Source organism: Pelodiscus sinensis, chromosome 26 (assembly GCF_052426305.1).
Source record: "Pelodiscus sinensis isolate ZL-2025 chromosome 26, ASM5242630v1, whole genome shotgun sequence".
NCBI lineage: Eukaryota > Metazoa > Chordata > Testudines > Trionychidae > Pelodiscus > Pelodiscus sinensis.
In genome coordinates this window covers 18,338,414-18,353,038 of record NC_143077.1, presented here as the reverse complement: position 1 = coordinate 18,353,038, position 14,625 = coordinate 18,338,414, and the positions used below count along the sequence as shown (strand labels likewise).

Sequence of the window (14,625 nt, the reverse complement as noted above, 5' to 3'; positions counted from 1 at the left end):
AGGGCTTTCTGAAACGCTGCCTAGCAGCCTGCTCCTCTGCCTGGCCGTGCCAGTGCAGCCCAGGTGCTAGAGTGGATTGCGGGCAGTCTAGCCCCAAGGGAGCAGAGTGGCGCAGCGGAAGCGTGCTGGGCCCATAACCCAGAGGTCGATGGATCGAAACCATCCTCTGCTACGTGTGGGCCGGCCTCTTTTGACTCCGCGCCTTCACTCCAGGCTGCAAGTAGCTAAAGGCCAGGCCAGGATGCCGCCTGCGGGGAAGCTCTCGGCAGCCCCCCGCTTCCTGTGTGGGAGGCACGGAGGCCTCCTCTTCTGTCCTCAGGCAACAGGGCTTCCTCCTGCCCTTTTCCCACCCACAAGGGCCGCCGGGACCCGCTCAGGGAGCGCGCCAGGGAGGCTCTCCAGACGCTCGTGGAACAAAGCACTTCTGGACCACGCTACCCAGAGCCTTCATTCAGGCCTAGACAAAACGCCTAGACAGAGAGCTGCCACAGCATCAACACTGGCCTTGCGCTACTACTCCCAGGCACGCCAAACCCCTCACAAAGAGAACTTCTGCCTTCGCCATACTGCTCAACAACAGGACACGCGAGCAATTCCCTCCGACGCGCCGCTTCTCCCGCATCGCCACCACCCACGCTCTTTAGGCACACGCCGGCTGACCAAAACCCATCTCATCCCATCAAAAGCTTCTGCCCAGCCCAAGAGGACCAGCTACGTTCCCGGCTCAATTCATCCCTTACAGTCAGAGCCAAAAATCACCAGCTGACGGTCCTTCAGAATCCTCAATGGAAAGGGGGAGAGGGAATTGTGGGAGCACTCGCCACGTTCTCGGTTGAGGCTTGCAGCAGTCATGGAAGAGAGAGCTGGCTTCGGTCAAGTCTCGGGAGTACGGCCACGGCTTGGACGGGTCCTTCAGTCCTTGGCTCAGAGCTTCGGTTGGTAGCCCACATCCTCCCGAGGTAAAAAAGCAGGAGGGCTTTCCTTCCAGGGCCTTTTGCATCTTCTGCCGTGGGAGGCGAATCCTGGTGTTCTGGCTGTGGGGGAAAAAGACAGCCACAAGATGGCGTTTGGAGTCACACGGGCGAGTCGCCTGTCCAAGCGGGACCGAGTCCCTTCCAAAGAGAAACCATGGCAGCCATGCAAGTCCAAGGCTGCACAGGAAACCTCAGGAGCTGCAACTGGGGCTCAGTTCGCGCGGCCACGCTTCCCAGGGGAGGCATGAGACAGGCCCAGAGGTCTGCGCAGCAAACAGGCCCGCAGGAGGGAAGCGGCTAAGAACCCGCGCGGCTCGTGCGTTTCTCCCTCTCAGCTGGCGTAGAGGCGGGAGGGGAACGAAACCTGCCCGGCTGGAGCTTTCGCGCTTGGCCTCCGGGCTTAAGCCCTGAGGCCGAGGCCCCGGCGCGGTTGCTGGGAGACGGGCTCCCGTGGCACGGCACGGCCCCTGAACCTTGCCGGCCACAAGGTGACCTCACCGAGGCCGAGAGGGATGGCTTGGAGGTGGCAAAAGGGAGCCCGCTAGCAAGCGCCAGGAGGCCGAGCGTAGCCACGTCCCCGGGTGGGCTCGAACCACCATCCTTTCGGTTAACAACCGAACGCGCTGACCCATTGCGCCACAGAAACCTCGAAGGGCTTTCCGAAACGCTGCCTAGCAGCCTGCTCCTCTGCCTGGCCGTGCCAGTGCAGCACAGGTGCTAGAGTGGATTGCGGGCAGTCTAGCCCCAAGGGAGCAGAGTGGCGCAGCGGAAGCGTGCTGGGCCCATAACCCAGAGGTCGATGGATCGAAACCATCCTCTGCTATGTGTGGGCTGGCCTCTTTTGACTCCGCGCCTTCACTCCAGGCTGCAAGTAGCTAAAGGCCAGGCCAGGATGCCGCCTGCGGGGAAGCTCTCGGCAGCCCCCCGCTTCCTGTGTGGGAGGCACGGAGGCCTCCTCTTCTGTCCTCAGGCAACAGGGCTTCCTCCTGCCCTTTTCCCACCCACAAGGGCCGCCGGGACCCGCTCAGGGAGCGCGCCAGGGAGGCTCTCCAGACGCTCGTGGAACAAAGCACTTCTGGACCACGCTACCCAGAGCCTTCATTCAGGCCTAGACAAAACGCCTAGACAAAGAGCTGCCACAGCATCAACACTGGCCTTGCTCTACTACTCCGAGGCACGCCAAACCCCTCACAAAGAGAACTTCTGCCTTCGCCATACTGCTCAACAACAGGACACGCGAGCAATTCCCTCCGACGCGCCGCTTCTCCCGCATCGCCACCACCCACGCTCTTTAGGCACACGCCGGCTGACCAAAACCCATCTCATCCCATCAAAAGCTTCTGCCCAGCCCAAGAGGACCAGCTACGTTCCCGGCTCAATTCATCCCTTACAGTCAGAGCCAAAAATCACCAGCTGACGGTCCTTCAGAATCCTCAATGGAAAGGGGGAGAGGGAATTGTGGGAGCACGGGCAGCACTCGCCACGTTCTCGGTTGAGGCTTGCAGCAGTCATGGAAGAGAGAGCTGGCTTCGGTCAAGTCTCGGGAGTACGGCCACGGCTTGGACGGGTCCTTCAGTCCTTGGCTCAGAGCTTCGGTTGGTAGCCCACATCCTCCCGAGGTAAAAAAGCAGGAGGGCTTTCCTTCCAGGGCCTTTTGCATCTTCTGCCGTGGGAGGCGAATCCTGGTGTTCTGGCTGTGGGGGAAAAAGACAGCCACAAGATGGCGTTTGGAGTCACACGGGCGAGTCGCCTGTCCAAGCGGGACCGAGTCCCTTCCAAAGAGAAACCATGGCAGCCATGCAAGTCCAAGGCTGCACAGGAAACCTCAGGAGCTGCGACTGGGGCTCAGTTCGCGCGGCCACGCTTCCCAGGGGAGGCATGAGACAGGCCCAGAGGTCTGCGCAGCAAACAGGCCCGCAGGAGGGAGGCGGCTAAGAACCCGCGCGGCTCGTGCGTTTCTCCCTCTCAGCTGGCGTAGAGGCGGGAGGGGAACGACACCTGCCCGGCTGGAGCTTTCGCGCTTGGGCTCGGGGCTTAAGCCCCGAGGCCGAGGCCCCGGCGCGGTTGCTGGGAGACGGGCTCCCGTGGCACGGCACGGCCCCTGAACCTTGCCGGCCACAAGGTGACCTCACCGAGGCCGAGAGGGATGGCTTGGAGGTGGCAAAAGGGAGCCCGCTAGCAAGCGCCAGGAGGCCGAGCGTAGCCACGTCCCCGGGTGGGCTCGAACCACCATCCTTTCGGTTAACAGCCGAACGCGCTGACCCATTGCGCCACAGAGACCTCGAAGGGCTTTCCGAAACGCTGCCTAGCAGCCTGCTCCTCTGCCTGGCCGTGCCAGTGCAGCCCAGGTGCTAGAGTGGATTGCGGGCAGTCTAGCCCCAAGGGAGCAGAGTGGCGCAGCGGAAGCGTGCTGGGCCCATAACCCAGAGGTCGATGGATCGAAACCATCCTCTGCTACGTGTGGGCCGGCCTCTTTTGACTCCGCGCCTTCACTCCAGGCTGCAAGTAGCTAAAGGCCAGGCCAGGATGCCGCCTGCGGGGAAGCTCTCGGCAGCCCCCCGCTTCCTGTGTTGGAGGCACGGAGGCCTCCTCTTCTGTCCTCAGGCAACAGGGCTTCCTCCTGCCCTTTTCCCACCCACAAGCGCCGCCGGGACCCGCTCAGGGAGCGCGCCAGGGAGGCTCTCCAGACGCTCGTGGAACAAAGCACTTCTGGACCACGCTACCCAGAGCCTTCATTCAGGCCTAGACAAAACGCCTAGACAGAGAGCTGCCACAGCATCAACACTGGCCTTGCTCTACTACTCCGAGGCACGCCAAACCCCTCACAAAGAGAACTTCTGCCTTTGCCATACTGCTCAACAACAGGACACGCGAGCAATTCCCTCCGACGCGCCGCTTCTCCCGCATCGCCACCACCCACGCTCTTTAGGCACACGCCGGCTGACCAAAACCCATCTCATCCCATCAAAAGCTTCTGCCCAGCCCAAGAGGACCAGCTACGTTCCCGGCTCAATTCATCCCTTACAGTCAGAGCCAAAAATCACCAGCTGACGGTCCTTCAGAATCCTCAATGGAAAGGGGGAGAGGGAATTGTGGGAGCACTCGCCACGTTCTCGGTTGAGGCTTGCAGCAGTCATGGAAGAGAGAGCTGGCTTCGGTCAAGTCTCGGGAGTACGGCCACGGCTTGGACGGTCCTTCAGTCCTTGGCTCAGAGCTTCGGTTGGTAGCCCACATCCTCCCGAGGTAAAAAAGCAGGAGGGCTTTCCTTCCAGGGCCTTTTGCATCTTCTGCCGTGGGAGCACCTGAAAGTAAAACAGCTGCGGCAGGCGTACGCCATGGCCACCAGGGGCGGCGCCGCAGCAGGGGCTGCCACCTGCCCCTACTTCCCTGCCCTCGACCGACTCTTGGGGGGCGGGGCGGTCCGTGCCAGCCCGGGAGGCAGCGAGCCGGGACTGGAGGGCCCTGACCTGGGCACACCGGAGGGGCCACCACAAGGAGTTCCAGCACTGGAGTCGGCAGGGTCATCCAGGGAGACCGTACCGGGGAAGTAGTTCGAATTAAGTAGTTTGGGGGAGGAGGCGGGAGGGAGACCAGGGACCGCGCACGTGGGCCATGCCTCCCACGGATCACACAGACACCTGTGCACGTGCAAGCACATGCCATGCCACGCTCCAGCTGCGTGACACCCAGGGGCCGTGGCCCAATAGGCACATGCATGTCTGAAGAGACCTGACATGCTCCTGACCCTGGGGCGGTACCACAACTTCACGAGTTTTGCTTACAACACACCTGTTGATACAACCTCGAATCATATTTGCTTTTTTTGCAACAGCATCACACTGTTGACTCATATTCAACTTGTGGTCCACTATGACCCCTAGATCTCTTTCCACCATGCTCCTTCCTAGACAGTCGCATCCCATCTTGTATGTATGGAACTGATTGTTCCTTCCTAAGTGGAGCACTTTGCATTTCTCTTTATTAAACCTCATCCTGTTTACCTCTGACCATTTCCCTAACTTGCTAAGGTCATTTTGAATTATGTCCCTCTCCTCCAAAGAAGTTGCAACCCCACCCAGTTTGGTATCATCTGCAAACTTAATAAGCGTACTCTCTATCCCAATATCTACATCATTGATGAAGATATTGAACAGTACGGGTCCCAAAACAGACCCTTGAGGAACTCCACTTGTTATCCCTTTCCAGCAGGATTTAGAACTGTTAACAACAACTCTCTGACTACGGTTATCCAACCAATTATGCACCCACCTTATCGTGGCCCTATCTAAGTTATATTTGCCTAGTTTATCAATAAGAATATCATGCGAGACCGTATCAAATGCCTTACTAAAGTCTAGGTATATGACATCCACCGCTTCTCCCTTATCCACAAGGCTCGTTATCCTATCAAAGAAAGCTATCAGATTAGTTTGGCATGACTTGTTCTTCACAAACCCATGCTGGCTATTCCCTATCACTTTATTACCTTCCAAGTGTTTGCATATGATTTCCTTAATTACCTGCTCCATTATCTTCCCTGGGACAGACGTTAAACTGACCGGTCTGTAGTTTCCTGGGTTGTTCTTATTCCCCTTTTTATAGATGTGCACAATATTTGCCCTTTTCCAGTCTTCTGGAATCTCCCCTGTCTGCCATGATTTTTCAAAAATCATAGCTAAAGGCTCAGATAGCTCCTCTATCAACTCCTTGAGTATCCTGGGATGCATTTCATCAGGAGCTGGTGACTTGCTGACATCTAACTTTCCTAAGTGATTTTTAACTTGTTCTTTGTGTATCCTATCTTCTAAACTTACCCTCTCTCTGCTTGTATTCACTACGTTAGGCACACCTCCAGACTTCTCGGTGAAGACCGAAACAAAGAAGTCATTGAGCATCTCTGACATTTCCAAGTTTCCTGTTACTGCTTCTCCCTCCTCACTAAGCAGTGGGCCTACCCTGTCCTTGGTCTTCCTCTTGCTTTTAATGTATTTATAAAAGGTCTTCTTGTTTCCCTTTATGCCTGTAGCTAGTTTGATCGCATTTTGTGCCTTTGCCTTTCTAATCTTGCCCCTGCATTCCCGTGTTGCTTGCCTATATTCATCCTTTGTTAGTTGTCCTAGTTTCCATTTTTTATACGACTCCTTTTTTATTTTGAGATCATGCAAGATCTCCTTGTTAAGCCAAGCTGGTCTTTTGCCATATTTTCTATCTTTCCTACACAGCGGAATTGTTTGCTTTTGGGCCCTTAACAACGTCCCTTTGAAATACTTCCAACTCTCCTCAGTTGTTTTTCCCTTCAGTCTTGCTTCCCATGGGACCTTACCTACAAGTTCTCTGAACTTATCAAAATCTGCCTTCCTGAAATCCATTAGCTCAATTGTGCTGGTCTCCCTTCTACCTTTCCTTAAGATCATGAACTCTATTATTTCGTGGTCACTGTCCCCTATACTGTCTTCCACTTTCAAGTTCTCCACTAGTTCCTCCCTATTTCTTAAAACCAAATCCAGAACAGCTTCTCCTCTGGTAGCTTTTTCAACCTTCTGAAACAGAAAGTTGTCTCCAATGCAGTCCAGAAACTTCTTGGATAGCCTGCGCCCCGCTGTGTTAGTTTCCCAACATATGTCTGGATAGTTGAAGTCCCCCATCACCACCAAATCTTGGGCTTTGGCTAGTTTTGTTAATTGTTTAAAAAAGGCCTCATCCACCTCTTCCACCTGGCTAGGTGGCCTGTAGTAGACTCCTAGCATGATATCACCCTCGTTTTTTACCCCTTTTAGCTTAACCCAGAGACTGTCTACACAGCTATCTCCTACGTTCATCTCCACTTCAGTCCAAGTGTGTACATTTTTAATATACAAGGCAACCCCTCCTCCCTTTTTTCCCTGTCTGTCCTTCCTGAGCAAGCCGTACCCTTCCATACCAACATTCCAATCGTGCGTCCCATCCCACCAGGTTTCTGTAATACCAATGATATCAAAGTTGTATTTATTGGTTAGCAATTCCAGTTCTTCCTGCTTATTACCCATACTTCTTGGATTTGTATATAGGCATCTAAGATACTGATTTGATCTTGCCTCCCTGTTGTGCCCTGACCCTCCTTGCTCCTTCCCATTATAGGCCGTAATCCCCCCCATTTCCAACCCATCTCTCAGTCCCGCACATTCAGCACTTACCTGTGGGCTTTGCTCACCTGTCCCCGTCGAACCTAGTTTAAAGCCCTCCTCACAAGGTTAGCCGGCCTGTGTCCAAACTGAATGACAGGAAATTACCTGTGAGAAATTTGAATGTGTGGAATCCAGGGAGCTCAGGGCTGGGGTGTGTGGGTGTGGGGAGCTCAGGTTAGGGGGATGGAGTGTGAGGATGTGGGGGAGCTCAGGGCAGGGGGGTGGGAAGTTTGTAGATGTGGGGGAGCTCAGAGCAGTGGGATGGGGAATGTGGGAGTATGGGGAGCTCAGGGCGGGGGATGAGGAGTGTGAGGATGTGGGGGAGCTCAGGGCAGGGGGTGGGGAGTGTGGGAGGATGGGGAGCTCAGGGCAGGGGTATGGTGGAGCTCAGGACAGGGGGCTGGAGAGTGTATGGGTGTGGAGAGCTCAGGGCAGGGAGTCCAGGAGTGAGGGGGGGCGCAGTGCAGGGATTGTGGTGCAGGAGTCAGGGGTAGGTGGTGGGGGGTGTTTGGAGGCTCAGGGCAGGGGACTGGGAGTGCAGCCACTACACTACTTGGCCACCAGATCCCTGGAGTACACTGTGGCTGTGCAGCCCAGCGTGCTGACAGCACCCAAAGCCCCCCCCCAGCCCGCCAGGCTTAGTGGGGCACCCCAGAGCGGCTTCCTATCGCCCTTGTCTAGCACAACATGGACAGTTGGTTCCCACTACCGTGATCTCCTGGGAGACTGAGACACCATTCTGCCAGGACGGCCCAAGCTGCTGAGGGAAATTGCCCCTCACCATCCCGTCTATCCAGGTCCCTCTGCCTCTGGGTTTGTTCTTCAAGGGCCAGACGCGTGGGGCTGGGACTGTCCTTGTTCTGTGTTTGCAGAGTGCCCAGCAGAATGGCTCCTGCTTCACCCCTGGCCTAGAAATAAGCAGAACAGGCAGTTTGGGGAGGGAAGAACCAGGGAAGGGAAGGTTTGGGGCCGGGGGCTAAGAGGCGGGGCTGGGAGGCAGGGCTGGGGTGGAGATGCAGATGTAGGGAGTTGGGGTGGAGGCTGGAAGAAATGGAACTCAAGGAGCTGGAAGGGTTGGTGAAGGATGGAGTAAAGGGAGGGGGGCCAGGCTACAGGACATGGAGGTGCCAGCCACAGGAGGGAGGAAGAGACGTTTGTTTGACAGGACTCCAGGGATTTGGGAGCGAGGAACAGTGGGAGGGGAGTGGGAAACATTTGGGGAGAGGAACCTTTGGGAGACCTGGTGGTGAGGAGGGCGGCAGTCAATGGGAGAGGAGACAAAAAGGAGCAGGTGCTGCCTGGGTCCAAGGAGGTGGGGAGAGATGGGGTCTGGGTGTCACGAGTACCAGAGTTAGCTGCACCTCCGTCCTCCTCCCTACCTGGTATCTCTGCCCCCTCCCTCCCGAACTTTCCTTCTGCATGTCTCTGGGCCTCTCTGTCAGTGCCAGAGGGGATCCCTCCCCCCCCCCATGGCTGGATTCTTCCCTTCCCGAGACATGCAGTCACCATCTCAGTGGGGTGGGAGCCCTTTGATGCTTCGCCTGCGTGTTCCCAGCCGAGAAGGGGCGGCTAATCCCGCAGAAGCAGAGCCCTGCACTTTTGAGTACCTGGACCCAGGGTTTTGCTGCTTTATAGCGGGTGGGGTTAAAATAACGGAACGTCTCTTGTCCCACCAATCCCCCAGGACTCACCCCTCTTCTCTGCATTGCGCAGCGTCCGGGGGATACCGCCCCGCGGGGACACTCATGCCCGTGTCCAAGGGGCTGTCCCGTAGCCTATGTCAGTGTGAAAAGCATTAAAGGACCCTGCCCCAGAGGGAGAGCGTCTCTGGGGGCGTTGTCCCGGGATGACTGCAGTGCTTTGTCCACACCAGAGTAGTGAGAGGCAGCCGCAGCCAGGGTTGCCAGATGGTCAATAAAAATACCAGACATACTTGCCATTGCATCACAACCTAGAGTACATCTTATTTAGAAAACTGAGATATTTTCTCAATTTATCTCCTGGACAGAAAGCTCAAATACTGGACTGTCCGGTTCAAACGGGACACCTGGCAACCCTAGCCGCAGCCCCTGCCCGGAAAAGCTCCCAAGCTAAGCACCTGGGGGATTTAGGAGCACCAAGCAGTGGGCACAAAGCACAGTCACACACTTGTGCTCCCAACTCCCTTAGGGCTTTGAAAATGCTCCCCTTAGACGAGTTAGAATCAGTGTCCCCGTTTCACAGACGGGAGCTGAGGCCCACTCAGGGGAGTGGCAGGGACAAGGGCTCTGCAGCAGACCTGGGACTTGAACCTCAGTCTCCCAGAAGTTCCACAACCAGCCCGCTCTGCTTTGCTAAAGGAGCAGGCGGGACTGTTTGTGCAGGAGGAGGAGCTGGGCTGGCTGGCTGGCTGGCTGGGGCAGGCCACAGCAGGGCTCAGCCCTTGGCCTGGCTGAGAGCGAGGAGAGGCCTGCAGGCTGAGGGGCAGTGTGACGGACTGGGCCGTGTCTGGGCACAGCTGAGGGCGTCTGCTCAAGGCGAATTGCTCAACTTCGGGGCTCCTTACAGCCCCCAGACTGGTGACCTCTCCACACAGGCCACAAACCAGTCCCACAGAGCGCTTCAGCTGCCTGCCTGAAGCCTCACGAGCAAAACCCCTCCGGCACCCCAGCAATATCCATGCCCCCGATGGCCCCGGGCCTCATACACCGGTGGGGGTCCTAGCAGCCAATCCCACCTACCCCGAACAAGTTCTGTCTGGTCCCAAGAAACCAGCCACAGATCCCTGGTCAATTTACCCTCTGGATCTTACCCACAAATCATGCTGAGCCAATCCTTTAGCATCTAACACCTAAAGGTTTATTATTACAATAAAGAAAAGCATGAGAGTAAGGTTGTTAAAGGAATAGTATGTTACATGCACCGAATCTCCCAGTTCTCGATGCAGCCTCTAGCAGAGATGTTACAGCTGCTGGTTTAAGAGTTCTTGTTGCACATCCTAGGGTCAGGATGGGTTCACAGGTCTTCCAGGCTCTTCGATCCCTGCAATGCTGCCTCTGGGATGAAGTGCTGAGCTGAGAACCAAGATGGCATCGACCACATGGCCTATTTATCCCTCCTTCCTGGCCTCTTCTTGGCTGCAGGAGATCACCTGGTCCTCAGCCTCTCTCTGCTGGCCGCTCTTAGGTGTCCGCCCTCATGCTTTAGGTGTGTCCTTGGCCCATTCAGTGCCATTGTCCCACAGGGCCTCGCTAATTAGCATGTCCACAGGCCGGGCTCTACCCAATGCTCAACCACATGCAGAGAAATATTCAGGATCCACACAGACTACAGATTCCTAACTACACACACAGACGTTATACAACCACATAAATAGCTTACATAGGACTATCAGATAATAAGCTTCTATTCAGCACCCCACATGGCCCCCTTTTCTACCATTTTCTGGGGCCAACACCCCCACCTATGGGTGCAGCAGTGATCTGGCTGCTCCCCTCAAGATCCAGTAATGTGACAGGCAGTGACTGGAGGAGCTGCCTGGGCATAGACTGTAACCCAGGGGCCCACAGTGCAGCAATCATCAGCAGTGTCTGTGTCTCCCCAGCCCCCATTCAGAGCTGAGTACAGGTACCTCCCCAGCCCCCTCCCCACCCCCGTCTCCTGCTCACAGCAGGTCAATAGGGTTCTCCCATTCTTGGGCCTCTGGTTCCCATGCAGCTGCTCCCAACAGGAGTCCCTTGCAGCCCCGGCAGGCTGGGGCATCACCAAGGTGATGACGGATACAGACACCAGGAGGAGCGAGACGAGGGTGCAGCCAATGGCCTAGCGGGCAGGAGATGTGGCCGGCCCTGCAAATGGAAAGGACCTGGTGACAGTCGGGTGCAAAGTGGCAAATGGCTCTGCAGTGCCAGCACTAGGCACAGAGCAGCTGCCGTGTAGAGACCTTGGGTGAGTGCCCAGAGGGCTAGATCTACAGGGGATCATGCTGCAGGGGGCATGTTCCCCCGACAGGAGGCCGAAGTGACAGAGGCTGTTGGGGACTCTCCTCCCTTTGCCCAGGTGGTGTTGGAGGAGCAGGGAAGGACCCAGGTTTGCTCAGGCTGCACCAGGACTTGGTGCAAAGGCCTGACAGGAGCCAGCAACGGACACAGCAGCCCAGACCCTCTCGCCTCTCCCCAGTATGGCTGGCAGCTCACAGGGGCGACCCCGCCCTGGGCACGAGGCCTTGGCACCGGCTTTGGGCTCAGGAGGGGGCGGACATGGGACATAAGCGATGCCGAAGGGAGGGGTGTGGGCATTAGAGGCCACTACCATTGCCCCGCCCCCTTCCCCGCACCTACCCCTGCCCCTGTTCTGAGGCCACGCCCCCACTCATTCCACTCCCCCCTCCCTCTGCTGCTTGGGCTCCCCCACCCTCACTCAGGTTCGCTGGCCTGAGGCTGGGGTTACGGTGCAGGATGGCTGGGGAGTGGGGCGCGGGAGAGGCTGCGGGTTGCAGGCTCTGGGACAGGTTCAGGGCAGCGATGGGAGTTTGGGTGCAGACTCAGAGGCAGTTAACTGTGGGAGGAGGATCCAACAGGAGGCTGGGGTTTGGGGTGGGGGGTGTCTACCCCAGCTGCCTGAGAGATACTAGACTGACTCTGGTTTCCTTGTGTCTCCCCGGCTGGGCTCTCACTCCCACTTCTCCTCTCAGGGTCCCTGCCGGCTCCCCTGCTCTATCTGAATGCGTCCCTGGCGCCTCCAACCCCCCCCAAGCCTCACGAATGTGGCCCCGACTGAGACATCTCACTCCCCTGGCACTCCAGCCCCAGCACAGATTAACTCTCCTGGGTTCCAGGGAGAGTGGCATTTGCGGGTCCCTCTCAATCTGAGGGGGGGCCAAAAATGAGGGATCCCCGAACCTCAGTCCTCCCTGTCCCTTCCCCTCACCTCAGTGAGGCTTGTGGGTTTTGGAAGAAGGGTTTTTGTATTTTGCTTTTCTCGTGTGTGGTCCCCAACTGGTTTTTCTGGGGGTCAGTGGCCCTGGAGACAAAAAAGGTTCCTCATCCCTGCCTTTAAGAAAGAAAACTTTGAAACCCTTTGTGTTAGACAGAAATTAACATTTTACCTTATTGAAAATGAAGTTTCCTAAAGTTAAAACACCTAATCTGTGTAAACATTCAAATTAAACCAGTCACCCAAGCTCCAGCAGTAGCACAATGGCGCCGCGTGATGATGCAATGGACGGTGCGCACCCAGGCTCCTCCCCTCAGCTCTCTTCTGCACCCAACCGCCCTGTCCCAGACCCCAAACTCCTCGGTAGAAATGTGGCCCTTGACCACTTGCCAAAATGCCCCCCCCCATTAAAAATTATTGACAAAGCCTGATCCAAATGTTTTTTGAAACGTTATTTAATCCGAATTTAAATACATTCTATACAATTGGGAGCGCTGGGGGGAGGGGGACGCAGCTGCTGGCTCCTCAGCTCCTTGTGCTCTCACTGGCTGTCTTCCTGCTGCAAGGGAAGCAGAATCCGTCACATTCATCCCTGGGGACTCAGGGGTACTGGGCCCCCCCAGCATTTCCCCCCTCCTCCCCCCTGCGCTGAGACTTGTTCTGCTCTCTGGTCACCCCCGTCAGGCCCGCAGGGTGAGCTTCTGACCCACCCAGCAGGGACGTGGGGTGGGGGCAGCATGAGGAAAGGGGCGGGGGACTCCCTGAGGGGATGGGAAGGAGACCCTGGCCCTGCCCCACTCTCCTGCATCTGCTCCGGCTGCTCACCATGTATCCCAGGAGCTGATGGGCCTGCCCATGCAGGGCGTGGGCCAGGACCAGCCCGGGCTGGCTGGGGCGCCTCAGGGGGGAGCGGGCAGCGAGCAGAGCCTTGTCTAAAAAGCAGTTCTCCTGCTCTGGCGTGAAGAGCTGCCCAAAGACCTGAAATCAAGAGCACGGGAGGTTTCAGCTGACGGCCCAGAGCCCGGCCCCAACTCCTGGGGCTAAAACAGCTTCCTCCTTCTGCAAACTCCCTTCCAGACCCTGCACCCAGACGCTCTCCTCACCCTGCACCCTAACCCCTGCCCCAGGTCACACCTTCCTCCTGCCCCCAAGACCCTCCCAGACCTCACCCCCCTCCGCACAACAGAGCAGCCCTAGGCCACTGGCCAACATCTTGGAGCGACCTCCATCAAAAAGTGTTGCCCCCCGTCCCGCCCTGCTTCCCCTCCTACGGGAGATCCGGGGCAAGGTGCGGCGCTGCCCCTAGGAAGCGCCACCCCTTTGAAACGCCGGGACAGCGTCACAAAGGGGCAGCGCCGCCCTGTCCACGGCTCGAATAGTCGAGGGAAAATGCATCGACCATTCGATCAGCGACTCCCCGCTTCCCACCCCGCGTCCTACCCGCACGAGGGCCCCAGCCAGCCCCACCCCCGAGCCCTGCCCTGCCCTGGCAGCGCGTCCTTACCTCTCCCACCCGCACGGTGTTGCTGTGCGCCAGGACCCATCTCTCCTTATAGTAGTGCCTGCACCACAGGTCCTCTGCCTGGTGGATGTTGAGGCCTGCAAGAGACAAACCAGGGTGATTCTGCTGGCAGGTCTGAGCCCTTCCCCTCCCACGGGTCCCTGCAGGCATCCCTGGGCAAATGGAGGGGCACAGGGGGCAGAAGGGGAACACAGAGGGACGCATCCCCCCTTGGGCCAGTCTGGGGGAAAAGGGCTGGGTCCCCTCCCCCCGCCGCCGGCACCCTCAGGGTGTCCCTGGGGCCCAGGTCCCGGCTGGGTTCCTTACCCCTGTGGTGCAGGAGGAGTCGGTACAGGCTGTGCACCCCCTTCCGGGCCAGCCGGCTGACGTCTTCGGATGGGTCCGAAATAAAAAGGCCCAGCTGGGCCACGTGGTGACCCATCCTCGGCCAGTCGGCGGAGTTCTGAGGGGAGAGAAGAGGGGGGGTCCCTCAGCATCCTGGGGCTGCACGTCCCATGCTAACGGCCGCCGAGGCGGTTCTGAGCTCGGGGACGGACAGAGACACCTCCCGGGGCGGGGCGGGGCGGGGCGGGGCCGGCCTTGCGAGGAGACAACCCTGAGCAATGGCCCCGACTGAAGGGTCACTCCGGGGGTGGAACAAGGGGATCCACTGACGGCCACTCCCCAGTCTGGGGCCCAGGTGCCCCCCGGAAAGGCCCAGGGTCGCCCCTCCCCGGGGAAAGGAGAACGCGGCCCATTCCCGGCCCATTCCCAGCTCTGCCTCCCGGGGACGCTCCCAGCCCCGCGCCCTGCAGCCCCAGACCCCCCGGCTCCGAGGTCACTTACCTCAAACCCCGGGAGGGTGGTGGCGACTCCCAGCAGGGCCGTGGTGCTGCCAAGGGCCCTGGCTCGCTCCTGGGGCAGGCGGGACTCCAGCCACGGGCTCAGGTGCTGGGGGGGAAAGAGGCAGGTCAGGACCCGTAGGGAGGCGCCGGTTCTGGGCAGAGCCTGGGGCTCCTCTCAGACTGTGCCCCCCCCCCCCCAGCCACTGACACAGCTCCTCTCTCGGCCC

The 14,625-nt window shown here is 58.1% G+C and overlaps 5 non-coding genes across 5 annotated transcripts; 3 read left to right on the top strand and 2 right to left on the bottom strand.

Moving 5' to 3' along the window:
* The first annotated feature begins 100 nt into the window (after positions 1–100).
* TRNAM-CAU (transfer RNA methionine (anticodon CAU)) lies at positions 101–172 on the top strand. Its single transcript has one exon. It is a non-coding gene; the product is annotated as a tRNA-Met (tRNA).
* Positions 173–1,546: 1,374 nt separating this feature from the next.
* Positions 1,547–1,620, bottom strand: TRNAN-GUU (transfer RNA asparagine (anticodon GUU)). The gene has a single exon. It is a non-coding gene; the product is annotated as a tRNA-Asn (tRNA).
* Positions 1,621–1,725: 105 nt separating this feature from the next.
* Positions 1,726–1,797, top strand: TRNAM-CAU (transfer RNA methionine (anticodon CAU)). Its single transcript has one exon. It is a non-coding gene; the product is annotated as a tRNA-Met (tRNA).
* Positions 1,798–3,180: 1,383 nt separating this feature from the next.
* On the bottom strand, positions 3,181–3,254 carry TRNAN-GUU (transfer RNA asparagine (anticodon GUU)). Its single transcript has one exon. It is a non-coding gene; the product is annotated as a tRNA-Asn (tRNA).
* A 105-nt stretch (positions 3,255–3,359) lies between these two features.
* On the top strand, positions 3,360–3,431 carry TRNAM-CAU (transfer RNA methionine (anticodon CAU)). The gene has a single exon. It is a non-coding gene; the product is annotated as a tRNA-Met (tRNA).
* The last annotated feature ends 11,194 nt before the right edge of the window (positions 3,432–14,625 follow it).